Raw genomic sequence first — 17,465 nt, 5'->3', positions numbered from 1 at the left:
TATTAGCCACGCTAGTTTGCCGAGTGTTCTGTATTTTTATAATAATTATTATTTTGTTTGTATAACAAGCTACACTATCTCCCTAATTCGAGTTCAACTTGTTTACAGAAAGGTAAGGCCATTTAATTTGTTTTTGCCGTTTGCTCTAGAGAAAAATTTGTGTTTCATTTATGAATATTTAAAAACAAATTTGAATAAATGTTTAAGTAAATTAATATCTCTTCAGTTCCTTTCTTTAACTAATACACGCTGCATTTTAGCATTAAGAAGCTACAGAATATTAAGCTGAAGCTTGACTATAAAATTTAAAAATCGCAAATAAAAAATTGCAATATCTGTCAATAAAATAGCAATATTTTCCCCAAATCACACAGCCCTAATTTCTAATTTCAATGGGGGGATTTTTTACACCAAAACTAAATTACTATTATAAAAGATTTTGCTATAGATGAGCTTCACTTACTGTAAAGTACGCAACCGTGTGATTGTGGCTCTCTGATATCAGTAAACATGACGCACTGTTTGTTGCCGCTGAATCATAGTGTTAAAAAACCCAGATAAGTTTATATATGCTTCTATAACCAATCTTCCTCCCTTCACACCAATTTCTACACTCTCTTAGACACATGTACCTCTCGCTGCCCTAGAGCTCTCACCATCAGGCAACTGTGTATCCTGCCATTATTGATCACAGAGTCCCATCTCCTGCTACTGGAGTGGTGTGAAACACACCTGCCCCGAGCTAATGATTAGCCCAGCGGTGGTGGAACAGCCCTGTCACAGACTGTTCAAAGGTACAGCAGAACTAAGCGGCCCTATCCATAGAAAAGCCTTTATGAACAAGGTCATAAATTCATAGTCATGTGTGATAGAATGTCAGATCGCATTCACTCAAGCTGAAGAGCAAACAAAAACATTAAAATGTTAAGGCTGAGGAGTCACTGCGAAGTTGAGGTAGTCAGAAAAGACTTGAGAACAACTTGAAGGAGAAGCTCTCTGCTGAATTACCTTTCACTCACTTTCTCTCTCATTATGTGGGTGGATCTTTGAGGACTGCAGCCGTATTCCTCTCTCTCTCTGAGGGTTTTCACAGTCTACTCACGTTATGCTGGCCCACAAAGAGTCTTTCTGTGGCAGGGCACAAAACTACAGGCCTGCGGAGCACGACATAATTACAAATCACAAAGCCCTCAGTACTGCAGGCCAGCCCCAGCTGCATTCTGCACCCTTTCCAACCCCAAACACACTCTCTCGCCATTCCCCTCTAAACTTGCGGAAATCCCTCCCATTTTCTCTTTTACTACACATTTCCTCCACCTAGTAAAAACTAGGTCTCACTATCTTTCGAAATCATGCAACAAGGGTTTCAAGGATCTGTTAGTTCAAATGCTGATTGCACATTTCAACACTTTAGTTTGTTTGCTTATTCTGGGCCTGACTATACAGGTCTCTTTTTTTATTATAACATTTGACTCTTGACTCTCTGCCTACACTGTAAAGAAAAATCCTTGCCACCCTAATTTATTTAGACGAAATTAAATTAACTTTTCTAGTCATCTCAACTTATATCAATCAAACAAACTAAAAATAGTAAGTCAAACCTTGCACAACTGGAAACAATTTAGTTGAAATGTACTTCACTTATTTTAATAAGTTAAAGTAACAAAAACATTTGTAGTCATGACTTTTTGTCATTTTATTTTTAACAGTGTAAGGTTGCACAGTCCCTTGGGTTATGAATAATTGAGCTTGACTCTACCCAAAAATAAATCATCCTAAAACCAAACTGGCAGTGGTGCCATTAGCCTAGTGGTTAGTGTGTCAGCATATAGCACACCAAGGTGCTCACAGCAGCCAGAGTTCGATTCCTGATCGAGATCTTTGCCCCATCTCTGCTTCCCACACTTTCCTGTCTGTAAAATCTCTACTGTTCTATGCCAATAAAGGTGAAAACTCTTAAAAACAAACAAACAAAAAAAACTGGAGTGTTTCTCTAGAAAATAAATCTAAATTAATGCGTTTTACTCTGGAAGTGTACAGGCTTAAAACATTATTGACTATGTTTACACCTGTAATTATGATAGTCCTCTTGAGACTGCATTGCCAAAAAAACTAATCTTAATGCCAAATGTAAAGACATCCTTTGATACTACGGGCTAAAATGAGTCAGAATTGACATAATTCAGTTTGGTTATTATGGATGCAACAAATTATGTCCACTGAAAACTCTCTTTTGAAATCAGCATTTTGAACCAAAAGACTAAAATGGCCAAAAATATGAGCCAAAAAAAAGGTTATGCTGCCCAGCAATCTTTAGCATGTTAGTCTCCTTCTCACTTCAGCTGTATGAAGGGAAGCAGCTTTTACACTGGATGCGAAAAGCAATGCGCTATGAATACCATTAATATAATTGTGCCATTCTAAGGCCAGTTTGTTGCAGAATCAACCAAAGTGCAAAAAAAGCCAATTGTGCCACGGTCAAAATTCAAAATATTCAATTTCATTGACTTGTGTTTTTTTAAGTTAAATTTAAAAAGTATTACAAAATTATATTATGTAATAAAATAAGAAATTATCATTGCAAACCATTTTCAGCTTTGGTTTTTGATCAAGTGCATCCAGACATTTTGTTTGGCCTAGAATTTTCATTTTGGTGCATCCTCAATTGATTTTTCAGCAGGAATGAGCTGCTTATACAGTGAAACATTGTCATAAATTGTAAAAAAAAAAAAATAGAGGAAATGAGCAACGCTAAATTAAATATCACAATTCTCCACCATGCCACTCTCTCAAATCAATCTCTAGCATGAAACACACTTGAGTCCATGCTCTATTGCGTCATCCCAAACGTTCTAGCTTTTGCAAATCAATCCCCTGCCTGAGTCATTAAAGTACTTAGGAAGTGCCATCTTTATCATCCTTCCACATGCTGTCTAATCAAACATCGAGGGATTTTCTCTGTGTTGAGATGAAGGTCTTACTTAATCCACCTTCTAACCGTTCTCTCAGCAGCAGGCTGATGACAACCACGGCTGTCCAAGATAAGAGGGCAAAGAATCAGACGCCATACAAGCACACCATCCAACTCCTACGCACAAACTGGAAAAAAAACAATCAAACCAATACGTTTTCTTGTGAATGGACCATCAGATCTTCTTGCCTTGGGACTTAGGACTGCTGCTGCTCCAGCCACACATCTTGGATAAAAGCAGGAAGTTGAAAGCAGGAAGTGGTGTAACTGTGAAACAAATAAGCTACTCTGCTGCAACTTCTAATTTAAACACTGACTGTATTGGAAAAGACAATGTCGATGAAGAGACTCTCAACACTTTCCGAAAGATGGTGAAGAGGCCTGGGGTGTGATTGCAAGACAAGTCTTCGAACAGTGTTTCCCCTAATAAAATAGCTGCCTGTTTCCTCCTGCCCAGGGCTAAAACGTGTTTTAATGCCAAGTAATACTAACAGGTATATCATGAAAGATGCAGGATAATCGTGGGAAGAGATTACTCTATTCCAACATTTCAAAATGACATGCCAGGACAGATATACACAAGCAAACACTTTCAACCTAGACACATGTTGTACACTTCATTACACACTCAATGCTTAATTGCCCCTGCTTTGGCACACAGCGGCTGTTAAAGCAGCATTCAAACTCATCCGAGAGTGCTTTCAAAAGATTCAGACAGTCTTTCAATCGTTTAGGTGCTAGACCTTCAACATTCATTGCACATGCTTAGAGCTGAATCATGACAGCTGCATTACCATTATTGAGTATGTTTTTCAAAATCCACCAACATAATCAAAGTGAATTATGCGAGCAACAATGGTGACTAGATGTATTTGTTTACTAAAGAAAATGAGTGATCATTCCCTGTGCAAAACAATGAAGGTTATTAAACTCAATAAAGCTCAATAAACAAAAAACAAAATAAAAATTAAATATTCATCACTTACAATAAAATAAACATTAACCAAAATTATATACAATCACCGGCCACTTGATTAGGTACACCTGTCCAAACTGCTCGTTAATGCAAATTTCTAATCAGCCAATCACATGGCAGCAACTGAATGTATTTAGGCATGTAGACATGTCAAGACAATCCGCTGCAGTTCAAAACGATGTGAACGAAGTGACTTTGAATGTGACATGGTTGTTGGTGCCAGACGGGCTGTTCTGAGTATTTCAGAAACTGCAGATCAGAGGAGAATGGGCAAACTGGTTCGAGCTGATAGAAAGGCAACAGTAACTCAAATAACCACTCGTTTCAACCGAGGAATGCTCAAGATCATCTCTGAATGCACAACACATCCAACCTTGAGGCGGATGGGCTACAGCAGTAGAAGACCACACCGGATGCCACTCCTGTCAGCTAAGAACAGGAAACTGAGACTGCAATTGGCACAGGCTCACCAAAATCGGACAATAGAATATAGGAAAATCACTGCCTGGTTAGATGAGTCTCGATTTCTGCTGCCACATTGTGGATGGTAGGGTCAGAATTTGGCGTCAGCAACATAAAAGCATGGATTCATCCAGCCTTGTTTCAACGGTTCAGGCTGGCGGATGTGATGCAATTGTGTGAGGGATATTTTCTTGGGACATTTTGGGCCTATTAGTGCCAATTGAGCATCGTGTCAACACCACAGCCTACCTGAGTATAATTGCTGTCCATGTCCATCCCTTTATGACCACAGTGTACCCATCTTCTGATGGCTACTTCCAGCAGGATAACGCGCCATGTCATAGAGCATGAATCATCTCAGACTGGTTTCTTGAACATGACAATGAGTTCACTGTACTCAAATGGCCTCCATAGTCACCAGACCTCAATCCAATAGAGCACGTTTGGGATGTGGTGGAAAAGGAGATTTGCATCATAAATGTAAAGCTGACAAATCTGCAGCAACTATATGATGCTTTCATGTCAATATGAGCCAAAATCTCTGATGAATATATTCAGTCGCTTGTTTAATCTATGCCATGATAAATTAAGGCAGTTCTGAATGCAAAAGAGGGTCCAGCCCGGTACTAGTAAGGTGTACCTAATAAAGTGGCCGGTGAGTATATGTATATTGATGAAACTAAAATATTAAATCTTAAAGTGAAAATGGTAAATATAAAAAAAAAACTAAACTGCTACAACACAAGGGTGGTTGCTTACTAGTCCGAGAACACAAGCATACACCCATTTAATTCCCAAGATACAAGTTAAGTCCATCCTCCGAAGCATATCTATGAGATGTTTTGCTTAGTTTCATCATTTCCCAGCAATGCAAAACTTTCCAATAGGCCATATCAGAGGAATCATTCAAGTTCAAAGCACAAGCAGTTTGGCTTAAGCAATACTTTAATTTGGACAAATTACTAACCCCAAATACGAGCAAGAGCAATAGCGATGTTTAATTACCAACAATAAAGCTCAAAGAGTTTATAGCTAATGTTATTTGCCAATGACTAGCTCAGATACATCTCTGATAGTCACATGAGTGTTTGGGAAAGTCCAGAAAAGGTCAAGAGTGTTTATGATTTACAACAGACACAAGAAAAGCTTGAACATATGTAGGAAGAACTGCGTGTTATTGGAAGAATCTCACAATATTGCAATGTTTAGTTTTTCAGCAAAATATATTTGGCCAGATGGCTTAAGTAGCTCCATTTGGAAAGAGTTTAAGTTTATTTTAAATTGATTGTAATCATTTTGTAGGGAAGTGAATCATACATAATGTAGAGTAAACAAATGTCAAGCATGGATGGATGATACAACAGAGAAAGATACAAAATAAAAAAAACTTTTTGGTTTTCTGGGGAGTCTAACAGTATTCAGGTACATAAATGAAATAATCAAATATAAAATAATAATAAACAGTCTTCGTTATACACAATTCAATCAAATTCATCTTTAATCAAGTTACAGAAAGTGCAATGCATTGTGGCTGAATGCTTTACATTCTCTTGAAACATTCACACAGTCACAGGGCTTTAAACACATGTGGATGATTAAACTTTTACTTCTGGTTAAAGGTACTGCAGACCCTGCAAATCGTATAAGTTTTGATCTGTGACTACTAATCGAAACATTGCTTATCCAGCGATGTGACAATTGCAATATTGATGCTAAAACGACATTTTTTGCAGCTTAATTTGTAGATGATCATAAAGACTAGGAGTGCAGTGGGGTGCCTGTGAGTGTTTGTAACAGCTCTATAGGGCATTTCTGGGCGCCATGCCATGCCCTGTCCGGCTCTACCTTATCAGCTACAGTACTCCCAGCTTTTATGAAAGTTTTCCAGAAGTGCATTTAATCCTGCAACACAACAGATCTACGTGAACGGTACATCAGCGGAGCTCTGTCAAAGGCGACAATCAAAGTTACGATTACAGCTGTGCCAGAAAGAACACTAATCTTGGCATTATCTCTACCACTGACACTTTTTCTATATGCGTGTTCTGATTCAAGAAGCATGATGGAAGTGAAACGTTTGCACATGCAAAACAGACTGCTCATGACAGGCTCGTAATAAAAGTTTAAGCACTTCCTCTTTTCTTGACTAGTTACAAAACCATCACGCTATACTACAGCGAGAATATATGACTCTACAGTTTAAACAAAGCTGTAGTTTCAACTGTAAATGCCAGTTTCTGAGATCAATCTCATATATGTGAGTTTTAACACTACTAGTGATTACCATGAGATGTAGAAGTGGACAAAAGTTAACCCAGACACAAACGAGAGACAGACAGAAACCAATACAGTTTCCTTCTCTTTTGTAGAAACGCTAATGTATTTGGCAGACTTTCAATGACAATCACATGGCAAGCCATGACATTTGCATCACAAGGTTTATTAAATTGTAAAGTACCAAGCAATATCTAGCTCAAATAGATCAACTTTATTCCACTGTAAAGCACAGACGGGATAATCTGAACAGAATGATGTTGTCAGCAAATATGACTCTGACATCCGGTCTCCTGCACTTTACCACTTTGTATGCAACGCAGAAATGAAATATTTATCGCCTCTGACGGTGAAGCCTGATCTTAAGGAAGAGAATGACGCTTGAGTCTTGACATCAGAGCGGATGTTCTTGCTGCACTAATGGGCATGTGATGTGCTTGAAAACTGACAGAACAGAGAAGTGAGCTCAACTTTGAGATCTTCAGAACAGAGGTCTGACAAGAAAACCAACTTCCTGATAACATTTCTGCTTTCACTCAAATCAAAGAACTTTTGGACTGAAATACTAATAAACTGGGTACACCAAGCCTTTTAAAAATGTCTCTGACTTTTATGAGACCATGTTTATTTAAACAAGAATCATTTGACAGTATTATGCTCTATTGAATGACCATAATAAATACCAGAAATGCAATTTCATTGTGAAATCTTTATACCTTGCCACAATTCTTCAAACCCATAATAGCAGTTATCCGATTTTGTGATTCATGCTTTTATTTATGCTTTTAAATTGCATTATGAGATGTTGATCTTTCTTCTAAAAACTTTAAAAATGAAAAGTTCAAAAAATAACATTTGCTAATATTAAATAGTTTAAAATGATATATTGTCTGGGTTTGTGTTTTTATACTACAGTTCAGAATACTTATAATAAACTGCCAGTACACTACCTAACAAAAGTCTCGTCATGGATCACAGTTGTATGAGCAACAAATATTAACTTCTAGTTGATCATTTGGAAAAGTGGCAGAAGAAGGTTGATTTTTCTGATGAATCTTCAGTTAAACTGCATCCCAATCATCACAAATACTGCAGAAGAATTATTGGAACCTGCATAGAGCCAAGATTCTCACAGAAATCAGTCAAGTTTGGTAAAGAAAAAGTCATGGTTTGGGGTTACATTCAGTATGGTGGTTACAGAGAGATCTGCAGAGTGGATGGCAACATCAACAGCCTGAGGTATCAAGACATTTGTGTTGCCTATTACATACCAAAACACAGGAGAGGACAAATTATTCAGCAGGACAGCACTCTTTATACTTCAGCCTCAACACCAAAGTTCCTGAAAGCAAAGGTCAAGGTGCTTCGAGATTGGCCATCCCAGTCACCAGAAATTAACATTATTAAGCATATTTGGGGTAAGATGGAGGCATTAAAGATGAATCCAAAGAATCATGGTGAACTCTGGAAGTCCTGCATAAACTCTTTCTGTGCCATTCCAGATGACTTCAATAATAAGTTATTTGAGTCATTGCGGAGATGTATGGATGCAGTCCTCCAAGCTCATGGGAGTCATACACAATATTAATTCTTTATCCAATGAACCATGACTTTATATTCTATACTGTACATTATTTCTGTTAAGTGACAAGACTTTTGTCTAAGTAAAGTCAGACCTTACTGTCCTAATTAAAAAATTAAAATCAAGGCATGATCATCTTTTACTTTGGTCAAAAGCATAATCCAGAGGCCTTTGCCTTTCATATAAGCCACTTCTTGTACCAAATGATCAACTTGAAGTCAAGTTATTATTTGTTGTTCCAAAAACTTAGACAGGTGACAAGACTTTTGTCAGGTAGTGTATATTTTCTGTTATTTTTCCAGACTTATTTGATTTATTATATGAATTTTCAACATAAAGTCAAGAGAGGGTCCCATAACGCAATTCACAACCTTAATTAAAGGAAAAGAAAATACATACTGTTAATTAATAGATATTTTTTAACAGTGTAGTTTTCCCACATTTAAAACAAATCAAATGCAGTATGATCATTTTTTTCCAGGACAGAGGAAGTAGGTTTTTTTTAACAAATTCATCTGCTATGCTAAATGAAATTAGAACTAGAACATTAAAAGCAAACAATTTTCTTCCATTTGAAATGTTTTCCATGTATATTAAATACAATTTATAATATTTATTTTATACAGAAATCAAAATATGTCGTATTTGACCTTTAAAGCAACACAGCAATTTGAAAATTGATGATTAGATTAATTTAACAGAAAATTACCAAGCTATGGCTGTTGCTGGTCATGTCTAGATAAGGTAGTTAAGCGAGTGTTAATCAATATAAGAAGATGATGCTGTGGATTGGCTTCAAATTGTGACTCTTTTACACAAAACGGAGGCAACTTATAAGGAAACGCTTTACAATTTGCCCTGAATGAGTGTAAAACGTACAACAGGATGGGAGTGTTAGCTTCCTGTAGCATATGAACAAAAGGGAGAGCACCAACCTCAGTCTCAGCACTGACTTAGACAAGCCAAAAGAGGAAGTGGTTTGGAGGGCAGAGCAGGAAATGACATCATTCATCAGCTTTTTAAAACAAGCGTTGAGAGACAGCAAACAGCTTCTGTGGCTGAGATCACCATATAAACTCTTTATACGGCCTTCTAGATGACCAGGGATCTGGGTGAATATAAACATCAACTTTGCAATGTCACCAAAAATAGCAAACTTGAAGGCCTGGGTTACTCTTAGTGGCCATTATGTGGCCGTACACAAGCTCCAGACTCTCCATGATAATTAAAATCAATGCGACTTGAAGAGCTGAATTGACCAAATGAGAGGAAAAGAGCCAAGTGAGACACACAAGCACAAGTTGTGCCTGTTGAGCAGCCATTAAACCAAAAGTGAAAGGAAGACATTATTCCAATTAGAGCTGAACATCAGCAATGAGGACAGGATTGAATGTGCAAAAGAAATCAGGCTCAGCATGGCCACTTGGACCTCAAAGACAGAATACTAAAGCCCACATAAGTAGGGATGTGCAAAAGTGCATCATTTCATAATAGACGAATGGTGGTTTGTCGTCAGTCAAAATAAGCCTGGTGTTATTATTTTAAAAAAAAACAGATCAGTTATGTATTTAAGGAGCGATTACATCGACAAAATGTACAAAAATGAGTCAACAGAAATGTTGACTAGTCAAGAATTCAATCCAGAGCGTATGCTAATGCAGGAATGAGCTAGAGCATTCATTGAAGACTACTGTGCAAGTGTTTTCCCTAATGAACGTCTCGCTTTTGTGCATGGCTCTGTACAAACAGATGCAAAGATTAGTGGGCCAGCGCGGGCGAGCAAATAGGCTGAAAAGGAAATGGGAGTTTCTGTGTTTTTCATTTGCACTCCCTCCACCCTGCACCTCCGAGACCGAGCATGCTGATCTTTCTTCTCCCAAGCGGCTGGCACCATTTCTTCATGCCCCACAGTCCTGAGAACAAAGACCTGCCAGTGCTGCTTCACTTCGCTGTCTCACTCTCTTGTTAACTGTCAAGGAAGGAGTCTAGATGAACAAATCCATTGCTTGCATAAAATGAGAGGAATCTGTGGCTAGTTGTATGATGCAATCAACTGAACTATTCCTGACAAGGTTGCATGTATGGGATAAATATGTTGATGTTGACATAACGTGGAAATTGGCAGAAAGGCAAACATCAAATTGTCTCATACTTTGCCATTTCAATCCAGTATTAGTGATGAGATAACAGTCTGCCTGATAAAAATCACTGGTATTAGATTAACTCCTTTGAAGTTATATTGAATTAAATTTTGTTCTCTCAAGAAATTGAAACAGTCTTGTGATTTTACAGTCTGACTTTCAGAAAATATTATTTTTATGCCTTTTCTAGTTTTGATTGTTTGTTTTGTGACCAAGGTGTTTTTTGTCTTTATATCGTTTGTCTCTAGAAAAAGCCATTGTTTGTCCTTTCTTGTTTTGGGTGTATGTATATATATATATATATATATATATATATATATATATATATATATATATATATATATATATATATATATATATATAATCTTAAAGCCATGAAAAAGAAAATATAGCAACATCAGTTGTACTTTTGATTGTAGGTTTTGTGACGAAGATGTTTTTTTTTTTTTGCTTTTTTATTGTCATCAGTTTGTCTTCAGAAAGAGCCAATGTTTGTTCTTTCTTGTTCTGTATGTGTATGTGTATGTGTGTGTATATATATATATATATATATATATATATATATATATATATATATATATATATATATATATATATATATATATATATATATATGTGTTAAAGCAATAAAAAAAATAGCAACATCAGGTATAAGGGAAAACTGATTTAAGTCATCATTAAATAATGCAATGCATTTCTGTATAAGGATATAGTCATACACTGTAAATTCTAACATGTTCAGTTTACTTAAAAAAAGTTTGGAAACCGATTGCCTTATTTTTGCAATATAAACTTACAAGGAAATCTTAAGTTAAGTTTAATTATTGCCTTGAAGTAAGAAAACTAAAACTTATAAAGTAAACTAACTGTTAAAAATTATGTAAGTTTAATAGAAAATTCTAGTTAACATACTTGTCATTATTTAGTAATCTTACTTAGGGTTTTATAGTAAGATTACTTTAATAACTTTATTTAACTAATACTGTTCTACCATGTTCAGTTAACATCTTGAATGCTAGTAGTCTCAACATTGTTTTAATCCACCATTTTAAGTAATGTCAACTAAAGAAACTACGTGCAATCGGTTTCCACATTTTCTTCAATTAAACTGAACATAAAATATGTAGTTCAACCTACAAGTAATGACATTATACAGGTCTTAAATGTAAACATTTTATTTGACAAAATTAGCAGAATTTCACAATACACTTGTGATATTTTAGTATCACAATACACTTGTACACAATACAGTTTTGTAAAAACCTGTTGTAAAGTGCTGTAATATACTGTAAACAGCAATACAGACAAAAAATATAATAAACATGTTCAACCCTAAAACACAAGTTTTCGAAAAGGTTTGAAAATCTATCAAAAAAAACTTTAAATACTTGACACTTGGAAAAAAGATACTTGAATTAGTGTAATTAAACATGCCATTGCACCAGCACCTTAAACATGGCAGCATATAGACACTCACAGAGGAACAGATATTAAGCTTTAAAGCTAATTTGTTAGACTGTGTGGTTTAGATTTTCCTACAGAAAATATCACATTAGTGTGGTCAAAAGTATTGAGTTTGGTATCAATCAATACTGAAATATTAAAAATATCCATTTTCCACCAGCATTTGAGTGCTACTGAGCTCGTTCTTAAACACCATTGATTGGCCACTGTGTTCACATGCTCAACAGAAATGACTGTGATTGGCTGTGACTGTCATAGGTTTACTATTTTTCACTGAGTCCAAACAAAGTTACACAGACACTGAAGTGTTTCAAAGCCATGTCGATAGCTGATTTGTTTAGAAGCTAATAAGCTATCTGGTGATTAATCGACTGATCGACAGTGCTTTGAAGTTATCCAGTGTCTTTGTATCTTTGCACCTGGTGAACAGTGGTGAAGTGTGGTAAAAATAATGACCTTCAAAGCCAATCAGTCATATCTACTGAGCATGTGAACACAATGGCCAATCAGTTCTTGCAATGTTAGTGGGAAATGGATGGACTTTTTTTTTATTTATTTCAGTACCGATTGGTACCAAACTCAATACTTTTGACAACCCTATAAATCACAATACACTTTTTTGGTAAAAAAAAAAAAAAGTGTTTTAAACACCAAAATGCTGCAGTCCTAAATGTAACACTGCAAACAGCAACATGTTAAAAAGCAACACTTTGTAATTAAACATGCCATTATACCTGAACCTTTAAACAAAGCACAGCAGTATATAGGCACTCGCCGAATAAAACACATTACGCTTCCCTCCCAGCAAAAGCAACACACGTTGAACAAATTCAAATGCATTGCTCAAAGTCTTTGGGTAGTCCGAATTCAGTGTGTAAATCAAAGCAGAAAAAGAGACATACTGCATGTGGCAAAGTCCATAACCACTTTTCCTTCCAGTATAAAGGCCCACATTGCATCCATAATGAGGTTCTTTAGACATCTTCACACACGACAGTCAGCAAGCCAACATCTTCTGCACTGAAGTCCGACTCTACAATTACATCCTATGAATAGAGAAAGAAAAATAAGTAAAGTTTGATATTCTAAATGGCACTAATAAAGCTTGTAGTGGCCAGGAGACCAAAAGCAGAGGTGAAAAAAATACAATTCCTTGTGCTTAATTTAGTAACACTTTAGTAGGAACCAATTACCCTATTAACTAGTTGCTTATTAGCATGACTATTTGTGTTTATAGTACATTTTACATTCAAATGCTTCTTATAAGAAGGCCTTGCTATGGTGCTCCTTCTTCAATGTAGACCAACACGATGGATTTGCCTGTACTGCTTCTACTAGGCTTGTCATGATAGTGGAATTTATTACCAATCCATATAGTAATTTTAAAAACATCCATTTCCTGCTAACATTTGAGCATTGTTGAGTGTCATTTCTGTTAAGCATGTGAACAGAATGGCAAAACAGTGCTGTTTAAAAAATGTGCTCAAAAGTGCTTAAAATGTTAGCAGGAAATTTGCTGCTTAAAATTGCAGCAGAGATTGGTACTAAATTCCAGTATCTTGAACATGATACTATTCTAAAGGAACAATAAATTTTTTTAATTAAAGAAACACTGTAATGTAATAAAACAAACTGCAGTAAAAGTACTTTTAAAACATTTTCAAGAAATTAAATGCAAATGTGTGAGAGACCAATTGGTGCTACATAATCAATATAAATATTTTGTAGGGAAAACTTAATAAATTGGGAACCGATTCATGAATGCATTTGGTTTTGCTAGATTAAAGCAGTGAGTCAAGTTTGCATTATTTAGCACACTTTTTAAAAATGTATTAATAACTATTTTTTAATAAGAAAATTGATGTTTTAGTATGGCTTTTAGAACAAGGGTGCAGCCATCTACAATCCCACAGCAGGTGACTTCACAGGGTTGGTTATAATACGGAGCATCTTTGACTTTGTGGCTTTTAACACTATCTTTTTACATCTTAATCCAGCAGGTTCTTTCAACTGAAATTATATTTCTCTCAACATATTACATAGGTATTACACTTATTAAGATATTTTTTCAAGCTAATCTTCCTCCTTTTCAAAACAAGTGTGTTTAAAAATTAAAGAAATGCATTCATTACTTCACTGGCCTATGAAGCTAACTGACCCTGTGACGGCACAAGCTGCTGTATTTGCAACATAGCAATGCTCTTGCTCCAAAGGCCATAATATAACATCCCTCTTACTTTCAAATACTTACATTAAATGCATTTTTTTTATTTTTATAAAATTGAAAATTTTTATTAATAAGTGAAGTAAACTGGAATGACTGCTTTATTTCCAGTCTAAGAAAGCAGAAACAATAATACTACTTACAAAACACATCCTGAAAATTTCTTTAGACTCATCCCTCTAAAGGACTGAAAGACCCCGGAGAACTGCTGCCAGATGACCTTGAAAAATTAAAGACAGGTAGACATGCATTATAGCCCAATGAAAACATCAAATGCAATTTATTGCAATCAAATGCAAATTATGATTCAAAGATGATGTCACAAAAATACCTTTGAATTAACATGTTGAAAATTTCTTCTAGTTTTCTTCTGCAATTTTCTCCTGTTTTTTTTTATTTTATTTCAATCAAACGAGCAGTGTGTGTCCAATGCAGCGTAGAACTTGGATCTCACATTTCTTCCTGATATTCGATTGAATTCTGCAAAGATCCAATCAAAACATTATTAGTCATTAATAACATTCAAAAACACAAATTCACAAAATCACACAAAGTTTTGAAAAGAAAACAAACCTTCTGCAGAACTTGCATCAGCTGGTGTTTCTTCTATGACTTCCTTCTGGATGTCACTGTTGTGCACAAAAACGTAAAGTGTTATTGAAATGGCTAAGCGAAATTCTAAAACAATAAACAGAAATCAGAAACACATGCAATGATACAATGCAATGCCATTTAGCAACAGATGTTACACTTTAACATGACATAGTTAAATTTTCTTGAATAATAAAAGCTGCCAAATACTCCCGGCGCCTGTCATCAAAAGCATGAGCTATACTTGTCACCAAACAGTAATAAACACAACCCCCGATTAAATATAATCATGGCATTGTTGCTGGTGTGCCTTACTTTTATGCGCATTAAAAGTGGAATAAATATTTGTCTCAATTGATGTCTTTAAAAGGACACTGAACTTTCTGACTAGGGTTGCACGGTTTACCGGTACTATGGTAGTATCGTGATACTATGGCTCCAAGATACTGGCGGTGCCACTGTAGTTTGTAAACGGTAGTATTGTCATTAACAGTCTGCCTACAATACATAATGCTGCATGTGAAAAAGTCACTAAAATACTTACACGATTCAGCAACAATAGATTATTGTATTTTAATAGTCTATGGAGCCTTCTAAGGTTGTAAAACTGTAGAATTTGCGCCTTTTATAGTAGCCTATTGCATATTTTGTGATGGTTCATTTTGAATCGGAATTTGTTTATTTCTGTTCCTGTCAATATGATATAATAGCTACAACAACCGTGACAATCTATTAAAAAGAATGACTCATAAAGTGAAATTTTGAATTACTTTGGATTCTTATCCGATAATAAGTGTGAAAAATGTATGATAGATGAAAAACCCAAAATAGCAACAGGAAACAATTTTTGACCACTTCATATAGCCTAGGTTTGTTGGAAAAATGCTCTTTTCTTTATGTATCTTTATTTTAATGTATTTTTTTTTTTGCTGGAATGAATACATTTTAGGTGAAGAGATGTGCAAATACTTTTTTCAACAATAAGGGAATTATTTAAATTCAAGTAGGCCTATAATAACATATACAATATATTATTTCTGACATTTTTCTTTATTTCATGGATTTAAGTTATGAATTACAGTATTGCAATACTACTTGGTATCACCATACTTCAGCTGGTATAGTATTGTAACATAAATTAATGGTATCACAACACAACAACCCTATTTCTAACTAGTCCTCAGATGATTATTCAAATGGACAAAATATTCGGACTATTCTTGATCATGCAGTTCTTTGCTGAGAATTTTGTTAAATGTACTTTTAATGCATTAAACGATTTAAAATTACCCTGACACTCAGTAAGGAGACAAGGTAACGTTAATAGAACAATTCATGAATATGTTCTATGGCTTGTGCGGTATTGTTCAAAAAGTTGTCTTTGATGTGTAAGTGCAAAACTTACATTTCCACTGCATATCAGCTCACAAACTGGTAGTCTGAAATAAAAAATAAATAAAGGGTATAATGATATTACAAACCAAATATGCCACTCACAATACTCTAATGGTGTGCTACATTTTAAATAACCTTGTAATTGTTCAAATTTATTTGCCCTAAATTGTTAAAAATTAGTGAAACCTTCTTTAAAAATGCAAACTAACAGGTTTCTTCTTTACAGAAAGTTTGCTTATAACAAAGGCTTGTTGATGCCTTTGTGTGATATTGAGCAAACAAAGGGATGTTTCTGTGCTTGGTTGTACGAGTTATACAACTTCATCATTAACGTTATCCATCACACATATTCAGTCGCGTCTGGTCAGATTTATTTGTCATTACAGCAATACAAAACACTCAATAACGTAACGGCAACACTGGAATAAACCTTCAAAACGGCATAAAGAAAAGACAAATAGCATATAAAACAAATAAATGAGTTAATTAAATATCTCTCGCATTTTCATAAGTTTAACTTTAAGTTTCATAGGGATTGTTAGCATAAGCACACTTTAGCATCATGTGTAAATATGTATCTGCCTCATACAGTGACACGAATCGTAATCGCATCGAAATCCTAAATTACCTACGACACTCACGGGTCCATTTTGAGCTGAAACTGCTTTATAATGTTCTAAAAGCCTCGGCGGGTTAAAACTGCTGCTGCCCCGGCGATCATGGAGAAAAAAACGACTGGTCTGGTCATGAGCCGCTCGCTGACGCCGGACCGAATCACAGCTGATCTCCTCACCTGCTTCCTGCAGGTGATCTCATAAAAGTAAATCTTAAAAAAAAACACGCATATTTTCGTCACAACAAGCGCCACTAAAGTTCAGCGATAACTAACGTTACTGTATTTGTAATGCGGGTAAATAGGTTTCGTTTTCTTTTTTAAAAATGTAGACCTACAGCTATGTGTTAACATCTATTTGAACGGATCATTGCGCGCGCTCTTGCTCTCTCAGTGCATCATTTAAAATGGCGCGGCCCGCTCTTTTAGAGCATAATGCCCACTTTACAAATTACTACTAACTTTACAAATTATTAATAGTTATTAAAAAGGACTAAGCAGCTAAAAATAGCTTATCTAGTAAAGTAGACAGTATTGCAAATAACGTGCAGTGGTCAAAACGTTTAGTCACAACATCATGGGCTATTAATTAGTTCACAAAACAGCAAACAATTTCACAAAGTGCAGGAAATAAACAGATTACTGATACTATACAAATAAAATCAAAGTAGTAATTAAAACGAAAAGTTTACCTTGATTTACAGCAGTACATCTTCTCAATATGAAATCCTGTCCTTCAATGGCGGTGCTGGGTGGCAGTTGGTTGTGACTC

At 35.5% G+C, this 17,465-nt stretch overlaps 1 protein-coding gene and 2 long non-coding RNA genes across 3 annotated transcripts in view; all 3 read right to left on the bottom strand.

The window, feature by feature from the left end:
* Positions 1-17,465, bottom strand: part of gnai2a (guanine nucleotide binding protein (G protein), alpha inhibiting activity polypeptide 2a) — a 128,375-nt gene that overhangs the window by 93,781 nt on the left and 17,129 nt on the right.
* Positions 12,780-14,553, bottom strand: LOC147841844 (uncharacterized). Its single transcript, XR_015502831.1, has 3 exons — positions 14,426-14,553; positions 14,238-14,314; positions 12,780-12,916 (listed from the first exon to the last, which is right to left on the bottom strand). It is a non-coding gene; the product is annotated as an uncharacterized LOC147841844 (long non-coding RNA).
* LOC147841843 (uncharacterized) lies at positions 14,694-17,434 on the bottom strand. The gene is made up of 3 exons (XR_015502836.2): positions 17,386-17,434; positions 16,091-16,124; positions 14,694-14,723 (listed from the first exon to the last, which is right to left on the bottom strand). It is a non-coding gene; the product is annotated as an uncharacterized LOC147841843 (long non-coding RNA).

The sequence above is a fragment of the Danio rerio genome, chromosome 11 (assembly GCF_052040795.2).
Source record: "Danio rerio strain M-AB ecotype USA chromosome 11, GRCz13ab, whole genome shotgun sequence".
Lineage (NCBI taxonomy): Eukaryota > Metazoa > Chordata > Actinopteri > Cypriniformes > Danionidae > Danio > Danio rerio.
Note: the sequence above shows the minus strand (reverse complement) of the source record. Positions and strands in the feature narration are given on the sequence as shown.